This window comes from Zea mays, chromosome 10 (assembly GCF_902167145.1).
Source record: "Zea mays cultivar B73 chromosome 10, Zm-B73-REFERENCE-NAM-5.0, whole genome shotgun sequence".
Lineage (NCBI taxonomy): Eukaryota > Viridiplantae > Streptophyta > Magnoliopsida > Poales > Poaceae > Zea > Zea mays.
Window position 1 is genome coordinate 151,974,465 of NC_050105.1, and position 7,221 is coordinate 151,981,685.

Below are 7,221 nucleotides of genomic sequence, written 5' to 3' on the forward strand. Positions count from 1 at the left end.
AGGCCGGGCCAGATTCCACCGAAGGTGGAGTCGACACCGAGGGTGCTGCTGCTCCCCCTGTTGATGTCTGAACCTGCAGGAACAGTTTGTCTGTAGTGTGCGTATGTTTTTGCGGTCGTCGAGGCCCAAACATATCATTGTCGTGTTATAAAGTTGCGTTTCTTTTCCTCCTATTTTGAGTATCAGGACTTGTTCGTCGGTAGCAGAATCGCTTATCTGAGCGAGAGTTACTTATTGCGGAAGGTGATGAGTGAGGTATCCGTATCCCGGAGGCGTAGGAGTCCCTCGGCTCGGTCGGCCTCGCCGCTTACGTGTACTCTTGCTCGTCCGCAGGATTCTGTTATCGATATAGTCGAGAAGGCACGGAAAATCGTTTTGGTAGAAAAGTTTTCGAGCGTTAAGACTTGTTCGGTCAGCAGAATCGCTTATCCGAGCGTGAGTTACTTATCGCAGAAGGTAATGAGTGAGGTATCCGTATCTCGGAGGCGTAGGAGTCCCTCGGCTCGGTCGGCCTTGCCGCTTACGTGTACTCCGTCGTTTTTAGGATCCCACTATCGAAGTAGTCGAAAAGCGCGAAAGATGTTCTGGCAGAAAGACTTTTTCCGGGGAAAATTTTGACGCAGAGGGGTGTTGGGGACTTGTTCTCAAATGCTAGGAGTTAAGAACAAGGCAACATAGAAAATGTTAATCGCTAAAGTCCTTCGTCCTTCGAAGCATTATTTCCCTTAGGATATAATGATTTTCGGACGAAGGTAATGAAGAGCGTACCTTCATAAATTCATTATACAATGATGAAGGATGAAATGTAAAGAATATAAAAGATAATATAAAAAATTATATATTACTATCAGACATAGACAGAAATATCGTTGAGTTACAAATGTACCTCCAACTGGAAGGAGATGATAGTACAAGCGTGACGCAAAAAGCGAATGCCAAGTCAGCGTGAACAGTACGGGGGTACTGTTCTTCTATTTATAGGCACGGGACACAACCCATACAGAATTACATTCATGCACTTTACACTTGATAATAATTCTATAGTAATCTGTAGAGGTCTAAATAGCCTTTTCATCTTTAAGTCGGTTTCACTTTTTGCTACCGCGCCGAAGCTTTCCTGCTCACACCTTCGGCTCTGTATCAACCTTCGTATTACTCTGGTCTACTGTGATGCTGACTTGAATCCGAAGGTACCTGTTCACACATTATTCTCCAGAAATACTGTTAAATTCTGTTTTTGAGGACCTTCGGATGCCGAAGGTTCCCAACAGTAGCCCCTCGCAATATTAATTTGTTTAAAATAATAAATTTAGATTGCGACATGGACGAAGGCTTTACGCCGAAGGTCCGAAAAAACACCTTCCCTTTGCTAGAATAGCAACATTCACTGACAAGCGGGGTCTTTCAATTTTCAACGCACTTGGCGTATAAATACGGCCATACCGCAAACTCATTTGATACGCTCTCTGGCCAACTGCTCCCACTCACTCAATTTTTAGCTCTTGTGCACTAAGATTTGCTAAGCTTTTAGTTTTGAAGCTTCGGCTTTGAAAAAAGTTTTTTAGTATCTCCGAAGATGTCCGAAGATAAGAAGACTGTTGCTGAGACGAAGCTGAGCCTCGACGAAGAGAAAAATTTGGGGTTTCTTATAGCGATGTCAAAGACCAACACAGAAAAAATCACCAAGGAGATTCTGGAAGGTTTGTCTGAGGATACTGGTGACAGTGACAGCTATGATGTGGACAGTGGTGGTGAAGACTCCGAAGATCGTCCCTGGCGACCAAGCCATTCAGTTTATGGTAAATCAACTATCAAAGAAAATCATCTTGTCAATATGAGAGGAAGGTATTTCCGGGATTTGTCCATTGTGAGGGCGGACGAAGGGGAAAAAACTTGCCCACATCCCGAAGAGAATGAAGTCATAGTATACCGAAGCTTTTTGAAAGCTGGACTGCGATTTCCCTTGAGCAGCTTCGTTGTAGAGGTGCTGAAAATATTCGAAATCTATCTCCATCAACTTACCCCCGAGGCAATTATAAAGCTGAATATCTTCGTGTGGGTCGTGAGAAGCCAAGGTCTGAAGCCTGATGCAAAAAGCTTCTGCAATATACACGAATTATCATACGAGACAAAACCTTGGGGTAAGGAACAGTATCACAATAATTTTGGTTGCTACAGTTTCGTTTCTCGGTCCGGGTCAAGCTGCCCCGTGCCAACCTTTCGGAAGAGATGGCCCGGCGACTGGATGACAGAATGGTTTTATGTGAAGAATGATCTGACAATACGAGAAGATATCAAAGGTATAATTATGCGCCCTATTTGGCAAAGCTTCGGCCTTCGGAGGCCGGAGGTTGAAATGAATGAAGCTGCCGAAGAATGCCAGAGGGCCTTCGGCGCGGTCTGCTCTTTCATTGGAACGAGAGACTTAGTACAAGAACATATTGCCTTCAGGGTATGGCCGCTCGCGGAGAAATGGGAAATGCCAGAAGAAACCGTAAAAGAGGCCGACGAAGGTGGACTTATCAGGTTGAAGTACACTTTTAAATTTGGAGATAAATTCGTTGAGCCAGATGATGACTGGTTAAAAAGCATTGAAAATTTAAGTGATGAACTGCTTGGGGCTTATTCGAAGGCTGAAGACACGGCAATGTCAGCAGCCTTCGGAGGCCGAAAAAAGAAAAGGCTGAATCGGGTATTTGATGCAATCGGGTTTGTCTACCCTGACTATTGCTATCCTATTCGAAGGCAGAAGAGAAAAAACACAACCTCTGCAAAAGAAGAAGCTGCAGCTGCTCCTAGCGAGCCAGAACCGAAAAGAAAGAAGATAAATGTCCTCACACATCGGCCGCGCTATATTGAGCCAGCTTCGGTGCCTGAGTTTACCGGAGAAACTTCTTCGGCCACCGAAGCTGAAAAACCAACCGAGCCACCCTTGCTGCCAGAAGTCGTAGAAACGGCCGAAGTGCCAACAAAGATAGAATTGGAACAATCAAAGATTTTGTTATCAGAAACGAAAGAGGAGGCCGAAGCGCCGTCCACAGAAAAAATGGAAGAAGTAAAAGAAGCAACTGAGGGATCCAAAACATCAGAAGTTTCGAGTCCCGCAGCAAACATTGAGACAATAAAAAATCAAAAAGTGCCAGCAGTGACTCCGAAAAGAAAGAGAATGGCTAATGTGCTAGATGTACTGGAAACAATCAAATCTTCAAGCACACCTCCGAAGAAAGCTGCTGTCATTCCTGAAACAACAACTGAAATTTCTGGTACTAAAGCTCCAGAGCAAGAAACTGAAGCCGAAGCTGAGCCCTCAGAGCCCGTAAAGACAAAATCCTTGGAAAGTGAGGCAGAAAAAATAACAAAGCCAACTTTTGTTGAAGAAACCGGTGTCATTGCCCCTGAAGCATCCCCCAAAGTTCGTGATTATATTGTTCGTCATGCTTCGGGGAAAAAGCTATCAGAAAAAGAAGAGCAAGAGGCCCAGCATTATGCCTAAAAACTGAAGTATCCAAAGGGGGCGTTAATATTCAATGGCAGTGGAGAAGAAGACTTCTTGTATTGTCTCCCCGACAGCAAGGAGATTTCTGTCTGTCGGGAGATAAGTAAGAGCTTCGGATTCCCAACTTTAGAAGATGGGCTCTCGGTGCTGTCGAAGAACGATCTGGCCGACAGCCTGGCTTACAATAGCTTAAAGGTGCGACAAATGAAATCCTTGTATTTTTTGTTGAGTCCAAAATTTTTTGTTTGTTTAAACCTATTGACGCACACATATTTCTCTTTGCAGGGCCTGATACTTAGCAATGCCCTCAGGGCACAGAAAGATGCTGAAGACGAAGGGTGTTCTATAGCCCTGAGCAACCTTCGTTCCGAAGTTATTGAACTGAGGAACGAAGGTCTTGAAAAAGATAAAATATTATACTCACTGATAAATAAAATAAAGGAGGACGAAGCTGCTTTTAAAGGTCAAGCTGAAGCTCAAAAGCGCGAAATTGAAGATCTTCGGAAACAACTGGCCAGAGCCAAGGAAGAACGCATTCTTGAAGAAACAAAGCGTGAACTCAGCGACCAATGGGCAGATCACCTAGAAGTAACTGTTGAAGGGCTTCGTTCGTCCAAAAAGAGATGCTATAACAAATCTATAGATTGTGTTAAGAAGTTAAAAGCTAGCTTCGCCAGGGTCGGCGCCTTCTCAAGCGAAGAAAACTTTATGAGAGGCAATCCCGAAGGTCCCATTGAATGGATCGACCACGAAGCTGAGGCCTTCGAAGAAATTTTAAATAGCCGTGGAGATATATGTGCCTTCTCTGGTGCCAGAGGAATTGCCACCATCTTAGAGAAGAATGGCTGCAAACATGTAAAAATTTTAGCACAATCCGAAGCTGCTTTGTCCTTTGAAGATGCAAGAGATCCTTCGGCCGAAGCTAGTATAATTGGTGGAAAATTTTTTTACCGATATCTGGGATAATGGTGGCCGAGAAATGGCCGGAGAAATTATTCGAAAAAGTGAAAAGGGCATTCACGATGCTAGAGAAATAGCTGAGGCTGCTGAAAAGAGCACAGAGACCGAAGGTCAATTAGGTATTAACTAATAGTTTTTATTGTGTTGTGATCTTAAGCTTTACGATTTGTTTGCGATTTGTAATAGCAATGTAGCCGTATCCTGTCCTACTTCAGATCCTGCTAAAGCGTCTTCGGGCCCTCAGCCGAAAGGAGACGATGAAATTAAAAAGATGGCTGAAGGTATTATGGACGAAGTCGTCAATCGGCTCCTGAACGAGGCTGCAGAAGTCGTTTTGAGAGAAGATTAAGTATTTTTGTAAAAACTTCTGAAGTGTAATATACTGTAACATTTTGTAACCCCAAATGTAATATACCTATTTTTGTTAGTCAATTCTTTACTATGCATGAAACTTTACACGTACCGCTTTTGAGTCTTTGACGAAAAAACACCTTCCCTTCTTTTCATGCTTCGTGAAGAAGAATTTTTCTTTGTCACAACAATATCCAATGTTCTGATGAACAGTATCCAGGCTTCGTAAAGATTTTTTCCGAAGCTACACTTCCAAAGATCAATGATATATCTTTTTGTGACTGATTTCTCCCTTTTTTCAAAACGTTCTTCTGTAGATTGATAATGTGTCCACCTCTTGTGCCATATGCAAAATGATGTATGATGCTTATGCTATGCGAAATGATGCGATGATGTTATGTTATGTGAGATGATGTTTATTCCGAAGATACATACGCATCCCTGCAATAAAACACAATCTTTTATAAGCCTCCCTTAGGAGCTTCTTCGCCTTTTACTTCAGCGGAATCAGCGTTTATTTTTCGCTGTAAGCCTCCCTTAGGAGCTTCTTCGCCTTTTACTTTCAGCGGTATTCGCGTTGACTTTTCGCGCTTCGCCTTTTACTTAGGCGGTATCAGCGTTGACTTTTCGCTGTATGCTCTGCATTCCCTTTGGAACGACTTTGGAGCAGAAAACTTACACTGCGCTCCCTTTGGAACGACTTTTTGTGACTCCGGCAAACTTACTCTGCGTTCCCTAGAACGACTTTTTGTTGCTTCGAAGAATTTTCGATGGTTCGAAGGTCCTCTTTGTTATCACAAGTCTTTGAACTTCAATCAATTTAAGCCTGTGAAGAAAATATATTTTCCTTGTAGGAATCAACGAAACTAATTACATGAAACCTAAACAATGTCCTTTATTACAGAAAATAAAACTGAATGAAAAAAGATTGCTTATTAAGGTAGGATATTTGTCAATAGATGTGCTTTGACTCTGGCACAGTGCTATTGACTGTACGAGCTTCGGACTGCTCTCTGAAGTCCCTCTGGTGTGGAGCATACTGGCTCCCTTCTGGCTGCTGGCCTTGTTGCAACGGAGGTGGAGGCGGAGGCTGTTGCCAGGAAGCTTGAGGCTGACTCGCCGAAGCAACAGAAACTGCAGGATGATTGCCCACATATTCTGGGATGTAGGGCGAATGATACGAAGCTGTATGCATGACCTGCTTCGGCTGAGCTTGTTGTGCTGCGGCTTCAGCTATTTCCTTTTGCTTCTGAATAGTAACATGGCACATCCTGGTAGTATGGCCTTTGTTCTCACCGCAGAATAAGCAAAAGATTCTTCTCGGTTGATCGCCAAATCTTCCTCCGAAGCCCCTGGCGCCTCTGCCTCTTGGAGCTGGTGGTCGGAAGGAGCTTTGCTGTTGCCCCGAAGCCTGTGAAGAACATTGTGGCCTTTGCTGTTGGCTTCCTCTATCATCATTTTGTGTAGAGTTATGAATTGATCTCACGTGCCTCGGGTAGAACCTCCCTCCGAAGCCCCTGGTCATTTCAGAAAACCTGAAAGCCTCCTCCCTTCTTTGGCGAAAATCATTATCGGCCCGAATGTACTCGTCCATCTTCTGGAGCAGCTTCTCCAAAGTTTGAGGAGGCTTCCTAGCGAAGTACTGAGCTGACGGTCCTAGCCGAAGCCCCTTGATCATGGCCTCAATGACAATTTCATTGGGCACCGTTGGTGCCTGTGCCCTCAAACGCAAGAACCTTCGGACATACGCCTGAAGGTATTCTTCATGATCCTGGGTGCACTGGAACAGAGCCTGAGCAGTGACCGGCTTCGTCTGAAATCCTTGGAAGCTAATTAACAACAAGTCCTTCAGCTTCTGCCATGAAGTGATCGTTCCTGGTCGAAGGGAGGAATACCAGGTTTGAGCAACACTCCTGACAGCCATAACAAAAGATTTGGCCATGACTGAAGCATTGCCACCATACGAAGATACTGTTGCTTCGTAGCTCATCAAAAACTGCTTCGGGTCTGAGTGGCCATCGAATACGGGAAGCTGAGGCGGCTTGTAGGACGGAGGCCAAGGTGTAGCCTGCAGCTCAGCAGACAGAGGAGAAGCATCATCAAAAACAAAATTCCCATGATGGAAATTGTCATACCAGTCATCTTCGTTGGGAAAACCCTCCTGATGAAGATCTTGGTGTTGAGGCCTTCGGTGCTGCTCATCCTGGGCAAGATGACGAACTTCTTCAGAGGCTTCGTCTATCTGCCTCTGCAGTTCAGCTAGCATGGCCATCTTTTCTTTCTTCCTCTGTACTTGTTGATGGAGCATTTCCATATCTCTGATTTCTTGATCTATTTCGTCTTCTGGTGGTGTTGGGCTGACAGCCTTCCTTTTCTGGCTTCGGGCCTCCCGCAGGGAGACTGTCTCCTAATTG